This window comes from Oryctolagus cuniculus, chromosome 11 (genome assembly GCF_964237555.1).
Source record: "Oryctolagus cuniculus chromosome 11, mOryCun1.1, whole genome shotgun sequence".
NCBI lineage: Eukaryota > Metazoa > Chordata > Mammalia > Lagomorpha > Leporidae > Oryctolagus > Oryctolagus cuniculus.
Genome location: NC_091442.1, coordinates 85,581,860 through 85,598,625, shown reverse-complemented (window position 1 = coordinate 85,598,625; position 16,766 = coordinate 85,581,860). Strand labels below are relative to the sequence as shown.

Genomic DNA, 16,766 nt, shown 5'->3' with positions numbered 1-16,766 from the left:
CGTTCAGCGTGGGGTTCCCATAGGGGAAACAGGCACCTAAACTGTTACTTGGGATTTCTATGGGACATGGTTGGGTGCCTGCACCCACCCTCCACCAGCCCCTGCTCCCAGCAACCCTCCAGACATTAGTCCATGTGAGGAAATCTAAGGAGAATTTTACTGGCCAGAAAGTGTATGTCGCTCCTAGAAATGCAAACGTTTTCAAAAGACCTGGCAAATGTGCTTCTTCCCACTCTTTGCCTCCCCCATTTCTTTCTTCCCAGAATGCAGCCCGGATACTTAGCAATGCAGCAACCATTAGGCAGGTGATTGCTGGCCTCTGGATTTCCTGGCATCTGAGAAAGAAGAGCCTCCATCTGTCTCAGTCACCAGAGATGGGTTTCCTGTTACTTGCAGACAAAAGCATTTCCAAGTGAAACAGCACCTGATTGCTTGCTCTCTTCAATGAAAGTATGAAAAGGTCAAATTCCACAAGGTTTCTCTCAAACACACAAATAACAAATATAGTTGGCAAATATTGCCATAAGAAAATCCCGAGTGTCTAATGCATATAATTTAACAAGTATGTCAACAGCAGTCAAAGTTTTATATTTATGGATCAATTGGTTACCAAACACCTAATATATACTTGTTTAATTATAAAAAGGGAAAAAAAGAAAAAACTTTTCTCTACGTGAGCATATGATCTAATTAAGAAGCTAAGGACAGCAATGGGGAAATTATAGGAAATTCTGAGAAAAAATATGAAATATACAACTAAGGAATCATATTTTCCACAGTGTTAAAGAAATTAAAAGAAAAGGCAAATTAGTAAGAAATGAAGCTACCAGAAAGGCACCTGTTGAATAGATAGGGCTAATGCTGGAATCTGAGGAATGAGTGTGATATTGATTTATGTACCACAATAGAGAATATACAAGTTAAAAAAAAGAGAGAGAGAGAGAGGCATTGCAGCAAAGCAAGCTAAACTGCAGCCTGCAATGCTGGCATCCCATATCAGAGTGCCAATTCAAATCCCAGCTGCTCCTGTTTGGATCCAGCTCCCTGCTAATGTGCCTGGGAAAGCAGTGGACAACGCAAGTGCTTGGGCCTCTGCCACCCCATGGGAGACCCAGATACAGTTTCAGACTCCTGGCTTCAGCCTGGCCCAGCCCTGGCCATTTCCACTATTTGGAGAATGAACCACCGAATGGAAGATTCTTCCCTCCCCCCACCTCCCATTTAAAATAAGTAAGTCTTTTAAAAAAAAGGAAAAAGAAACACAAAAAAATGCAAGAATACTGGGATCCAAACAAAGGGATCTGTCTAGATTCCTTCAAGAGAAAAAAGAACTAATGGCATCTCAGCCGTCTGTGTTCCTCATCACATCAATACCAGCCACAGGAACAGGTGAGAACCCCAGAGACTCCGTATAGACCTAAGGAGCTCTTCTTCTCCACCCAGGGTCTCACTTCCTCTTCCATACACTCACATGACATCTGAAAGGAGCAGGTGGACAAACCTTAAAGATACTTAAAAAAAAGTAGTAGAAGAAGAAGTGTTTGTTTATTTGAAAGGCAAAGTTACAGAGATGGGGCTGGGGTGGGGGGAAAGGGTGCTGAAGAGATTGATCTTCAGTACCCAGATGGCTTCAACTGTCTGGGCTGGGCTAGGCCAGAGCCAGGAGCTTCATCTGCATCTCCCACATGGGTGGCAGAGGCCCAAGCACTTGGCCATCCTCCACTGCCTTCCCAGGCACATTAGCAGAGAACTGGACCAGAAGTGGAGAAGATGGGACTTGAACTGGTGTCCATATGGGATGCTGGCATCACAGGCAGTGGCTTAACCTACTACGCCACAACTCTGGCCCCAAGACACAGTCTAAATCACTGCCCTAGACAATGTTTCTTCTATTTCATTATACATTGGCTTCCCTTCACCATGATCTATCTAGGAGATAAGAAAGGTCAGGTCATATATAAAGGATAAACCTCTCATTTTCTCTGCACATCTGAGCTGTAATACAGCCTGCATTAGAACTTTTAAAAATAAAAGCTATCCCTAGGAAAGCCTTCTTTACAGAAAAAACAGATAAACAATTTTTATGCTTGAAAAGTGTATGCAATTAAATATTAAAATAAGACTTTGGACCCAGGCCTTAAAGATAAATCAGATATGCAGAAAAGTGCAAATCAAAATACAAATTTCAAAGTGGGCAAAACTAAAGTATTTGACTCCTTGTTAACTTAGTGAGTGTATAACTGTCTGGTAACAGGGTAAGGTGCTAAGGGGTGGAAAAGTGCTACCTTCTTCGCTTCAAGGCCACAATCAGAGCATTTTATGCTGTCCTGGAGTTTGAAAGTCACCTTTTATGGTGTCTGTATCCTGAGAAATACCAGGTGGCTGGTCCTGGAAGAACCTAAAGGATTCTCCTTCTGGGAACAGCTCACAGATGGGCAGGCACTCCCTGCAAACAGGTGGGTTTGGCAGAAGGAAGGGCCAGTATGGAGCCATTTCACAGCTTTCCCAAGAAGGCCACAGGGAAGGGGCCCATACAGAGAAGTCTGTGATACAGAGGAGAAAGTGTTGGCCAGAGGGAAAAGCAAAACAATGCTGGGAAGCTGTGGTCATGGCAATCCAACAAGGGAGGCATGGATGAGTTCACACACACCTGTCAGAAAATCAGTCAGCTCTAAATATCTGTTAAGTCCAGAGCATACAAAGCCAGTTTAAATTCCTAACCCAATAAAAGACCTTCTCTGTGAAGCCTTTACACTATTTGTGTATCTCGGGGGAGTGAGTGATAGAGACCCAGAAATGGAGGAAGAAATAGCAAGGAAGGGAGAAGTAGCCATTTGATAGTATGCACCAAAAGGAAGAGATTTCTGTTTTATTTTGCTTGCTATACAAGTATTCCCCAGCCTAGAGCTATGTTGGGCTACTTAGCAGTGTTCAAAAAAGATTACACAGTGTCCAAACACCCACCACACTCCACCTTTCCAGAATGCACATTCCCTTCCATAGCAAGGTCAACCAGTGACAAAGATTTATTCCTCAAATGAGGCTGTATTTGCGACTTCAATGAAATATAGTGCTTTCTGGTACCACAAAAGTCAGAGCACCTGCTACTACTCTAATCAGCAGCAGAGGATAAATTTTCCCTTATGAATATATATTAAATGGATATTAGGAAGCACAATTTGAATTTACATTGTGATTTCATTCATGATTTATGCATGTTCAAGTGCACTGGTTACTCCAAATATGGTTTACAAAGCAATTTACCATGCATGTTCCATTTCATTTTTATAACAATCAATCATGCTAAAAAACTAGGATTCATGGAGTAAACAGCAGTACTGTTCTACCACACTGGTTTTAAAAAGCCAACTCTCTCTTATATTCCTCTGTATCTAAGTCAACCTTCCTGGATTCATATCTATCAACTTTTATCCACATAAAGGTGGAGAATTCTGAACTCTGGCCTTAATTACACTCCTGCTATTCCTAAATATGAATATGTTGAATATGTCCATTATTCAACTCAATTATCTTGATATCTTTCTGACAATTTTAAAATCTGCCTCATCATGGCTTATGACAGAATTAAGTTCAACGAAAACAAATAGAAATTCCAAAATAATAGTGAGTTACACAAGAAGGAATGTGATCCCGTCTATGTAAATATACAGTCCAATGCTAGAAATGGCAGGCCCTTAGGAAGAAGGACCCAGAGCCTTTCTATCTTACTGCTCTGGTCTCTTGAACTCCAGGCATTTTCTTTACTTTTTTGGCCAATTTTGATCCAAGGGTCATCCTGCCATTCCAGTCAGAGGAAGTAGGAAAAGAAGTGTCACTGATCAGGTTACACACATCTTTTCTACTTATACCCCATGGGCCAGAACTAAATCACAGGGCCATGACATGCCCATGAAGAGCCTGGGGAATCTGAGCATTTGAAGGGCAGACAGATGTCCTGCTCAGCTTCAAGTGTCCACAATATTTTGCGCTGTAAAAAAAGTTGGGTACTGGGGCCAGAGTTGTGGCATAGCGGGTTATACCACCTCCTCCAATACCAGCCTCCCATATGAACGCTGGTTCCCAGCTGCTTCACTTTGGATCCAGGTCCCTGCTAATGCAGCTTTGAAAGCAGCAGAGGATGGTCCAAGCCCTTGGGCCCCTGCACCCACGTGGAAGAGCTGGATTTAGGTCCTGGCTCCTGGCTTGAGCCTGGCTCAGCACTGGCTATTGCTGCCATTTGGGGAATGAATCAGTGTATGGAAGACCTCTATCTCTCTTTCTTTCTCTCTCTCTCTTTCTCTGTAATTCTGACTTTCAAAGAAATAAATAAGCCTTAAAAAAAGTTGGACACTATGATCCAAGCACTGCCATACTCATTCATACAAAAAGCATTTATCAAGTACCTTTCTATGAACTATTTATAAATTATTGTTTTTATTAGTTCTTTGATGACTGAATTAATATAACAATAGTACTTGGTTCTAGTTTGTCACAATACCCTCAAAATGTGTAAGTATTTGGTGGCAAATGATTTAGAATTCTCACTTCATACAAATATTTGCTTACTAGATCAACAATTCATTCCAAGTGACTCAGAGGGAAGCATTTTCTATTCTTAAACACATCACATAACAATAAACTTGAAAAACATTACAAAACCAAATGAACTTGAAAGCCAATGTGTTGCCTGTGTCTCTTTAAGAAAGGAAACAAGTAACTACTAAAACTGTTTGTGCATTCATATGGAACACAAATGTCACTGTCATTCAATAGGTGATCACAAAATTTTTAAAAGGCCACAGATGATTTTTGAATAATTAGAATCATAAGAAATGTTCTAATAAACTACCTTATAGGTAAAAAAAAATCCTGTTCATGTAGCTAAAACAATAAAAATCCATTTCTGTATGTTAAACACTCTAACAACTCACCATTGGTAAGAACCACTTTAACGAACAAATAAGGCATCTTTAATTGTACATTACAGATAATATATGTGTGTACCCAACATGTTAATTTAAGGGTCACAGTAATTTCTGCTAGTTGTGCATGGCAAACTTACAAATGAATAGAACAGAAACAAAATATGTAATTATACTGGACCATGACTTGCACTAGCTTATTTAACTTGGAACTACTAGAAATTTCAAAGGATGACAAAAATAAAACTACCACAGCAACCCAACGCTGCCTAGTAAATGAAAAAAGTGAGAGGGAATCTGCAGTTTGTTTTCCACACCAATGGACTTTTTTTTTTTTCCTTCTCTCAACATACATTTATTATTCCACATCATTACCCAAAATGCTTTCCTTCGAATGTACTCCTTCAAATAACATCAGAGAACTGTCTCCCTTTGGGCATTAGTATTTAGGTATCAGAAAGACAAAATATTCTCCTTTTAAAATGCGTATTAAAAAAAAGCTCAATGGGATGTTTATGGTTTACTATCAGTAAGCATGAGCATCACAGATTTAAGCCAACCTCAAGTTTCTGTACAAACAATGAAACCTGTACTTGGAGAGTCCTGTGTTTTTCATCTTTTCCTTCTGAATATTTATCCATTTGTACTCCCGAACTATTTGCGATACGGATATAAACAAAACCAAACTGTAGGCCTATTATGTTGCTCATAGAGGCATCTACTTCCTGCTCCCTTCCTGCTGTATACAGAGCTGCTTGCCATTTTAAATAAATATATTATTAATACGGCTATTTTTAAAAGTTTCCCACAGAGTAGCTGCTTTAAAGCAGTAAACAGAACTGTTGATTCCCACAGTGAGGATGCTTTGAATGTAGGTTCAAATTCATTTGTAAACAGAGCTGCACATAACAATTTTAATTATTTCTATTATTCTCCTAGCAATGTCATTTTAGATCTGATATTTAAAAAAAGTTGGACCTAGTCCCGGTTGGGGCGCCGGATTCTGTCCCGGTTGCCCTTCTTCCAGGCCAGCTCTCTGCTGTGGCCCGGGAGTGCAGTGGAGGATGGCCCAAGTGCTTGGGCCCTGCACCCCATGGGAGACCAGGATAAGTACCTGGCTCCTGCCATTGGATCAGCGCGGTGTGCCGGCCGCAGCGGCCATTGGAGGGTGAACCAACGGCAAAGGAAGACCTTTCTCTCTGTCTCTCTCTCTCTCTCTCACTGTCCACTCTGCCTGTCAAAAAAAAAAAAAAAAAAAAAAAGTTGGACTGTTCAACTGAACAGTTGAATATAATTTAGGAAGAAATTATTTGGCTGAATTACTGTTATATTTGTTATTTAAATTTGCCACAATATCAATGTGATATAAGTCTCCTAAAAGGATGGGAAGTATAAGCAATATCACAATTATATAATTCTAGTTGTAACTAGAACTATTCAGAAAAACAGTCACAGCATTAAGCATTTAATGCTTGAATCATTCAGAACAATTTCTAAATAGAAGCACTGTTCCCTCAGATCGATTAAACTATACCTCGATGGACTTTCTAACTGGTTTAAGAACATCTAAAATCATGGGTGTATCATAGTAGTTTCTAAAAGCAGGGCATGTATTAGTCTGTAGTGTAAAAGAAAAGGATTGTCTTCCTACTACGTCTTAAAAGCTTGATAACTGGGATATGCATTAGATTTCATTTCACCCTGGATTAACTACCAATTTCTAATATTTTCCAACTATCTATTCTTAGGTGATGTCTATTGTTTGGAACACATTCAAAAAAGCAAGTGGCAATCTTGGTTTGTACTTCTCAGAAATGCTAAAACGTTAGCAATAATATAGCAATCATGGCCTAAATATCCATCACGGGAATCATGCCCAGACCATAGAAAATTTTAGCCTTTTCTGACAAGGCTGTGGAAGGCAAACATAATGTAGTAAGAGCTTGAAATAAAAAAAGTCATTCTGATATTATGTGGCAATTACCCTAACCACTTATATTACTGGGAAGCATGCATAATAGAACGCAATGGTTAAAAAGAATGATTATAAAGTCAGTGAAATCAAAGAGGAATGAAGCCAAAAAATAAAAACTGACAGACTTAAAAAAAGCCTGACAGACCTGTTACTACATGAGCACTGGAATAGTACTTCGCTAATACTGGAATAAAGCAACTTCAAAATAAAAAAGAATTCCAGGGACAGGCATTTGGTGCAGTGGGTAAGAGACCACTTGGAATGTCCACATCCCCTATCAGAGGGCCTGGGTTCGAGGCCCAAATCTGGTTCACATTCCAGCTGCTAATGCACACACTAGGAATGAACGGTGATGGCTCAAGTACTTGGATCTCTACGGTATAAGCAGGAGACCCAAATTAAGATCCCAGCTGCTGTTTCAGTCTGGCCCAGACCTGGCTGAGCACACCAGGGGACGGCAGTTCTCTCTTTTTGTCAGTCAGTTCTCTCTCTCTCTCTTTCTGCCTCTCAATAAATACATAAAATTTCTTAAAAATAATTCTGTATAAGTAACTTGACAATTGCAAATAATTATTTTAATAAATAAGGAAATAAACAAGTCTTTGTAAAAACTCAATAATCAAAATAAATAAGCTAATAAATAGTTCATAAAATCAAAATTAATGAAAAAAAATGAAGACAGGAAACTATCCCTACTTATCTTTTGCCTTAGACTCCAACATGACTCAGGATGACCAGTTACTGATTCTGCCTTTATTTTGACATTTGGTTTGAAACAGATATTTTGCATTAATGGCATTTCATATTATATGTCAGTGCTGACTTCGGGGATCCCTCCCTAAAATTCTGTGTTCAAGGTAACTATCTCCATTACATCACCCTCTTTCCAGCCCAGAAGTTCAGGATTCAATAACTCTCAGTTAAACAGGAGGCAGAAGAGGTGAGTTCATCTATGTCAATGTTTCCTTACCACCGGCAACAAATCTCAGATTCTCCCCTATATGTCACATCGTTTCCCTTGAGAGCTCCATTTTTGTAAGATCCTTTATTTATATAACTACTAATTCTCACAAGAGTTCTTCAAAGAAGATATAATTATCCCCATTTCATGACTAGAGAGATTGAATCTCTCACAGTGCCTGAGTTGACCCTGACACAGGTCCCCAGTAAATACTGGGTGGATCACAATGACGAAGCCAGACGTTGAGATAAGAGTTTAGCCCAAATACATGTCCAGCCTGCTCCAGGACTGCTTCCTGTAGGAAGTAGTCATTTCTCAACTTCTCTAGTTGGATTTCTGTGCTCCTCTTCTATTTCTAAGAGTAAGTGTCATAGGCAGCAATATCCACTAGTATTGCTCCTGCGATTATAACAAAATGAATTCATACAAATCTTTCAAAAGCAAGGCATTTTCTCTGGCTGGTGGCAGAAGCGGATGTCAGACTCAGCACACCCACTGTAGGCTGGTTCTGACAAAGGAGAGGCCACAGGGGAAGCATTTTCAGTGGTCTCTGGTAACAGAGCATGGCCTCCATTGATAGCCAGTAAAGACATACACACCTTAGACCTACAGTCACAAGAAACTAGGTTCAGCCAACAACCTGAATGAGTTTGGAAGCAGACTTTTCCCAGGGTCTCTAGGGAAGAACCCAGTTCATGTCCCGATTTCAGCCTTGTTAGACCCTGAGCTGATACTGCAGCCAAGCCTGCTAGGATGTATTGCAATCTGCTAAGCAGCAGCAGAAAACTAACACATTGACCTATGTAAGACTTCTCACATCACCAACAGGACAACTATCTGATCATCTGAGTTATTTACTATCAAGGCCTGAAAGAATCACCCGCATAGCTGGTGTGATTTGCCCAAGATCAGGCACATGGTAGGTACAGCTGGTACTGGCAGGATAAATGGATTCACTCACAAATTCGTCAATAAAAGATTAAAATATTGACAGCAATGATAACGAGGAAGTGACTTGATCCTAATATGAGCCCTCAAAATTAATATCTGTGGGCTAAACACTGTCTTTTTATATCCTGGTTACTAAAGTTGAAGGACACATAGTTTCTCCAACTAGTTCCACAACTACATAAATCTAAAATATTTACTGAGAAATATCCTTCATGTCATTTTACAACCTATAAATAACTATACAAGTTTAGCCACAGAATAGCTTTGGCGATGTGTCCACTACAAAGGTAGTAGATAAAATAGCTGTACTGTCACCACTTCCCTTATTCTCTTCACTACTATTGCCCTGTCTTCCAGCGGCTTCTTTGCCGCCAGTCTAACAATCAAAATCAGGATCTCCAAAAATAACTTGTACTCGGAACCAAGAAGTGGATATTTAAAGGCAAGTCAGCGACAGACGAGACATCATGGAGTAAGACTACTCACCTGGGCTGACCAAACATTTCTTGGAAAGACACATCCACCTGTCCCAGCCACCCCCAAAAGAAAACTGAGTTAGCTACTTCATGTTGATCTCCTCAATCTTAAACTCTGCAACAAGAAGAACCTGGTGTACACACTGTGTATTTATTCTTCTTTGAATCCCAAACACCACTACGCCTGGTAACATAGTAGTACACAATATATGTCGAGCTGAATTATCTGCGAAGTTTGTAGCAATTACTCGGGTCTTGAAGTACATATGCTATGCTACCCTCAGTCACAGCAATGAATTCACTATTTGTAATTCAGCAGGTTTAAAATGAATGATCTTTTGCAATATTCACCCTTTCTTAATTGCATCATTTCTGCTATTCAACCTGCTTTCTTAACTGTATTTATGTGTGCATAATAGTTAGAGAAAGTACTTCACAAATGGAACTGATTTTAATGAAAATAAAGAGATGCTCTCTAAGAACAATTAAAATCAAAAACCTTTTAAAAAAGGTTTCTTATATATTAGTCAAGGCCTGTAATTGCTGTAATTATGTAAATATAACCCACTAACATCCCACAATGAGGCTGGTATTAGTATCCATGCTTTGGAATTCCGTGACAACAAGGTCCTTTCAGGGCAATTAACCCCATTTGGATGGCATCCAGGAGGAATCTATGCTTTACCATATTCCAAGCTCCAGCTAACAGTCTTGAAGGTAGGTGCCAGAAAATCTCCAAATTAGAACTATAAAATTACTTAATTGTGTGACCTACAGAAATACAGATTAAACCCCGCTTCCACACAGCTGGAAATCCAAATTAGTCCTCATGTGTCTGTCAACAGCTACCATGCTCAGTTGTTCACTGAGCCTTAAAGATGATGATAACTAAAAACACAATGTGGTTATCCCCGTTTTTCAAGAAGACAATAGTCAGAATAAAGCAATCTGCATACATAGCAATAGTAAAGCATGATACAGAATTTTAAGCTTCCAGAATCAGCACCACAGAGCCAGAGTCCACTTGAAACTGTCTTTGATAGAGAAAGCTGAATAACTGTTTGAATGCATAAATAAGTAACCCTAAAACTTCACAGCCACAAAACACTTTAACCATTCTTAGCTTCAATAATCACTACCCAGAATCTCTACCAAATAAATCATGACTCTTCTGCCCCAAGCATTTTCCAAGCCTCACCACTGGTTAACATGAAAATGAGCAGGGAAAGAGGCCATAAAGGAGGAGGTAAAAAAGGGGAAACCCTCACAGCTTACAAATGAGATAAACTTCCTATGAATCAAGAACTGGCTGTATACTGTTTCTGCATATATTAGCATGCCCCAAGAACTGAAGCCAGAGCCATTTCGTTATTCATTGTACAATCTATCCCTAGTAAAACACAACCTTGTCAACTACACACTTACTTGGTTTACTGGTTCCTGATTACACAGCAGTTTATTGTGGTGCACACATAACTGTATATCTGAGACATTACTTCTGCTGTATCCCACATGTGCTATTTTTCTTCATTTTGCCAAAAAATAAAGCCTGTAATTTATAGTAATACGCTTAAAACGTTCAATAAATTGATAAGTAAACAAATTAAGATACATGTCAAGTATGTAGATGGAGGGCTCTGATGCCTATAGCTTTGTTAAGAAAAAACAAATATAAATTTTTAGGCCAAAATTCCTACTGTTCTAAAATTTGTATATGGCCTACTAAATACGTCTCATAAATTATGCTATGACAGCATGTTATTTCTACTTGCTGAAAATATTACTGTGTTCACTAACATGTAATTTTCTTCCTTTAAAAGATGAGGATAAACCCTGAACTCATGCATGCCAAATCTTACCACCACACGGCCAGACACTCTGGAGCCCTACATTGGCAACCTACACAGCAACATTCACTCAGTACAGCGATAAGCCTGTTAGGTTACCCAGCACAGTATTTTGTGCTACACATTACACAGCAAATTCAGGTTGTGACCATTATCAGGTAGTAAGCTTTGCAAACTCACAGACAATGCACCTTTGTAAAGGTAGCAGTCAATATTAAATAGGATTTTTTTGTCATCTGTTGAATGTATAAACGCTGATAAATCTGGCACATGTTTCTAAATGCTCCAACCGTAATTACAAACACATGTGCACATTACATAGCTATGGATGCACTTAAAATAATTACCTTGTTGAAGATGTCTGCTTCTCCCCAAGCTACTAGAAATAGCTGCTTAACTACACTGAATGCGATAGTTTTCAGTGTGCAAACACAGAACAACGTACATACTTGAAAAAGACAAAATAGATATCTAGTAGTCCTCCTTTTCCATTTTTACAATGCTAGAAAATTTTAGCGCCTAGTTTTGCAGACCTCACGCTGCCAGTGTGTCGATTAGAATTCTAAAGGAGCAGGGAGGTACAACAAGGTCAAGAGAACTGAACTGTGGCCATCTTGTTTTCAAGATGGCTTCATCCTGAAACCTGCTTCCTCAGTCTCTTGTCTCTGAGCCTGAGATTACTCTGAAACCACTGCCTTCACGGAAGAACATGTACGTGACATACAACGACACAAAACAATGTGCTGACGCTTAGCAATCTTTGTCCTGAATGTGGATTTAAAGACAACGCTCAACAGTCACAAGGCGCTCACAAATCTGGCTCCAGTAAATCAACGTTGTGCAAAGTGGCCAGGGTATCACAGACTTCTTTTTTTAAGGCATAATAACTGGGAAGTGCCAAAGTTGGAACTCAAGTCTGGGTGGCTTCAAGGCCACTCTCTTATTATTTCAAATACACAGAAACCCACAGCCAAAGAAAGCTCAAAGAGAGATGACAGAGGTTGTTTTGGGGAACTACAACTCTAAGACAAAGAGCGGGTGAGGCAGGCAGGGCCTGATGTTTTTTGTTAAATGCCCTCTACTACTTTTGACTTCTCAAATTAGAAAGATCTCTTTACTAAAAACAAATGTTTCATAGACTCTAAGAAGCTTAAAACAATGCCACACCAATGTGAAGTAATTCCCTTTGTATACCAAGCTCTAGAGGTATAATAAAAAAAAAAAAAATCCATCTCTCTTACCAAAGTTCTCTGAACAGGATGACCAGCAGAGAGCCAGGCACTGTAGCCAGGTAAGTCAGGTGGGGGGACAGGAGTAAGGTCTGGCAAGCCAAGCCATTCTAATGTGTGCTTTATAAAGCCTGGACACTGCCTGGTCACCTGGAGAAGGATCACACAGGAGGCAAAGACTGGATCCCATTCTATGAGGGATTTCACATTCTTGGCTTCGCTTCTTAAGGTTACATCTTAAGAATACTAACAGCAGACACTAACATAACAGATACGAAACGTTGAAAGTGCTTAACTGCATTTATAATGGGATCAGCCATCCAGTATTCTGCTATTTCTCCACTTTTTGCTTTTTGCCTTTCTTGCAATATTCTGCAGCTGGTATGCTTTAAGATGAAGCTATACTATGGAGCTATCCTTTCCTCCATCCACAGATGGAGGAAAATAAGATAAAGGCATAAGCTTAAAAAAATTAGGAGTGGTCCCATGCCTGCCAAGCAGCCGTCTCTAGGAAACATTCAACCACACCAATAAGAGAATCATGTGGAAAATACAAAGTCCAAAATACAAATGGCTATGAATAACATAAGTTAATCTCAGTAAAAGAAGACATCAATATATACATGGAAAAGGAGAAGTGTTAGAAGAAAACTAGCAAAGGGCTAAGACTCATTCTGTGTGGAGGTAGTTGAATTACAGTTTAATTCCTCCATTTTCTTATTCTATATTCTATAATGAGCATTATAATGAGTAAAAGAATAAAATAAATGTTACTAGGTTTTTCTTCCTCTAATTATTTTTTAAAAGCCAATGCAAAGGAGGAACATTAGAAGAGGAACCAAGAAACTGGCTTTCCTTATTTAATAGGTCACTCCTATGGCTCTGGAAAGAAAGGGAGCTCTTGGAAAGACATATACCAATGCAAAGGCGCTATGGTATGACTGGTTGGACCATACCATTTGGGTTCAGAGTCTCGATTTGTCACATTCTAGCTATGTGACCTTAGACCCACTGCCAATTTCTGAGCTTCAGTTGCCATATTTATAAAATATCTACAGTGCCTTCCTGCCAGGGTCATTGGCAAGTCTGTTAGGGAGAGAGCAAATTGTGAAGTGCCTAGGCTAATACCTGGCACATATGAGAAACTCAAAGATTTAGGGAGGGCAAGAGGCTAGGAAAAAAGACCCTTAAGTATCATTATCCTCTCATTATCATCACTTCGTATGTATGCGGCCTGCATCAAGAGTGTAGGTGTTTTTGTTTCTTATTAAAAATGTTTATTTTCATATTTTATTTATTTAAAAGGCAGAGAGACAGACAGACAGATCAACTCCCCTCTGCTAGTGTGCTCCTCACATAGCTACCTGCAACAGCCTAGACAGGGTCAGGCTAAAGCCAGGAGCCCGAATCTCAATGTGAGTCTCCAACTTGGGTGGGAAGAATCCAAGTACTTGAGTGAGAGTGTACATCAGCAGGAAGCTGGAATTGGAAGCAGCATCAGGACTTGATCCGATGCACTAAGATGTGGGCTACAAGTGTCCCAAGTGGTGTCTCAACCTCTGTGCCAAATGTCCACCCCACTCTGTGTGTTTTAAATCTCAATCTATGCACACTACAAACTACTAAGAACCACTCTCAAACTCAGAACAATTTTCCTGAAAGGATATCAATCAAAGTATTCATGAGAATGAAAATATTATGAACTAGTCATTCCAAAAATGTGATCCATAACCCATAATCTAGGTATTCTAAAGCAACCTCTCAATAGAAAATGAACACTTGGCACAAATAAATTCATATCTAATGAAATTAGATAAATAAATCCACATCTATTGAAAACTTCCAAGTATTAGAAAGGTAACATTTAATACAAAAGTAAGTCTAGGAAGGTGACTGGTGAAAAGAAAACTTACTTTCATTATACATTTGGTTTTATACTTTTGATTACCTTTGGGAGATTAGCAAAAACAATCTCCCCCAAAAATAATCTCTCATAACTCTACTTTCAGATATGGACACCTGGATGTCTTTCAAAACTATTTTCTACCAGTGGTTAAGAAAAAAAGAAAGAAAAGCTCTTGCATCAACAGTTTAAAAAAGAAATATCTTGGGTCCAGCATTGTGGTGCAGTGGTTTAAAACTGTGGCCTGCCAGGCCAGCATCCCATATGTGCGCCAGCATCTCATATGGGCACCAGTTCGAGTCCTGGCTGCTCCACTGCCAATCCAGCTCCCTGCTAAGGTGCCTGGAAAACAGCAGAGCATGGCCCAAGTCCTTGAGCCCCTGCACCCACATGGGAGACCTGGAAGAGGCTCCTGGCTCCTGGCTTTGGACCAGCCCAGCTATGGTCATTGCAGCCGTTTGGACAGTGAATCAGCTGATGGAGGATATCTCCCTCTGTCTCTCCTTCTGTGTCTGTTCGTTGCCTTTCAAATAAATAAGTAAATCTTTTTTAAAAAAGAAATACCTCTTATTATAAGTTCATAATTTTCTATTCTCCTACCAAAAAAGGAGCATTCATAAATTTTGCATTATTAATCATAAATGATCTAAAAATTCAAAGTGATCAGTTCACAATGGACTGCAGGCCCATCTCCAGTTCATAGGTATCATCTCCACATCAAGAATAGACAGATGTTTATTGTACAAATATGAAATTGTCAAATATAAGGGAGTCACTCATTTTTCCGAGGGAAGTACAAATTGATACTGCTATCCACAAGAAATAAAATGTGAGACAATAACAAGATTTAGTAATGGCCATATGTTCTCAAAGAGTCTTACCAGCCTATCTTAAAGGATTTATGATGGAATATAAATCTGACAATTGATTATCAGTCTCTTTCCAAGTTTCCTTCCAACAATTTTATTTTCTTCAAGTCTAACAAGAGTTATAATTGATATGTTTCTCCTATTTAAAAGTCACAGATGAAGGATTTTGACTGAACAGCCACTCTCTCTTTACTCCTCATAAGGTAATAATGGATTCTTAACACGCATCATGGCACTCACATCTGAGACTCCAAAATTAATGACTGCTTCTGCATTTTCAGTCTGGCTTGCAAGGTCTCAATGTCCTGTGCTCAAACATCATCTACGTCAAAAGGAAACTGGCTAAGGTTTTCCTTTCCCAGGGCACTTTACATATATTATCTTTAGCTCCTACAACAAATTCAAAATTCCTCCTGTTGCTGTCCTTTTAATGATGAAAAAAGCAGAACTCAGGAAAATTAAGTGGCTTCGTCAGGGCCATGCGCTATCAATGTCAAAGCGGGGCTGCAATTTCGATATTTCTTCAGCTGGGAAGCGTACACTCTGCTCTCCAGAGCAGGTGCCTCATGGCGCACAGAGTAGGCCGAGCACATTTTCAGAAGTTCTCCAGTCCTTGACAATGGCCCCAGCCTAGGCCTTGGTTAGTATTGCAGAAAAGGCCCTATTAAAGTCCAACTCTCAGGAGTCCTTGCCCAATCACAGCTAACGGGGCCTAGAAAACTTCAGTGGGCATTCCTAAATTAAACAAATGTAAAGTACTGCTTCTCAGCCTCTCCCCTTTGATGCAGAATGCCTGGTTTGCAGTAGGTTCAGTACCATTACTCTCTGCCTCAGACTCCTTCCTGGACCAAATTAAAAGACCTGAGATCTAGCAACTATTCTCGTTAAGACGTTTTGGTTAGTTCTGTGGCTGTGTTCCTCTTTCACTTCAAATGATGAATAATTGAATCCCCATTCATTTGTTCAATATATAATTAATGAGTGCCTGCTATGTGTCAGGCTCTGTGGTAGGTACTATGGCGACACAATGAAAAAACACAAACCATGAAAAAAAAAACCCACAAGTCTTTTTAAAAAAAAAAAAAATATTTATTTGAAAGGTGGAATTACAGACAGAGAGAGGGAGAGACAGAGAAAAAGGTCTTCCATTTGCTGGTTCATTCCCAAAATGGCCACAATAGCTGGAGCTCAGCTGATCCGAAGCCATTCTTCTAGGTCTCCCATGTGGGTACAGAAGCCCAAGCACTTGGTCCATCTTCCACTGCTTTCCCAGGCCATAAGCAGAGAGCTGGACCTGAAGAGGAGCAGCTGGGACATGTGCCTGCACCCATATGGGATGCCAGTGCCGCAGGCATAGGCTTAGCCTACTATGCCATAGCACTATGCCCTACCCACAAGTCTTAAGATAAATGACTTAGAGCATGTTAAAGTCAAGTGATGGAAACATGAGGCAAAAATTAGGGATGATGGTCAAAATCCACTTCATTTCTTAGAATGGGTTTAATTGAAACTCAGTGCAATGTGGGGGGGGTGGAATTTTGTAACACAACAGATGTTAATTTTCCTTTAAGACTATCTCTGTTCTACAGCTTAGTAAATCATGTATTCTTGAGGTGGAAGCATTAGAGACTTC

General features: G+C 39.7%; 1 protein-coding gene across 2 annotated transcripts in view; it reads right to left on the bottom strand.

The window, feature by feature from the left end:
* TMTC2 (transmembrane O-mannosyltransferase targeting cadherins 2) overlaps positions 1-16,766 on the bottom strand; it is a 449,447-nt gene that overhangs the window by 390,202 nt on the left and 42,479 nt on the right. The gene's annotated exons all lie outside the window — the stretch shown is intronic.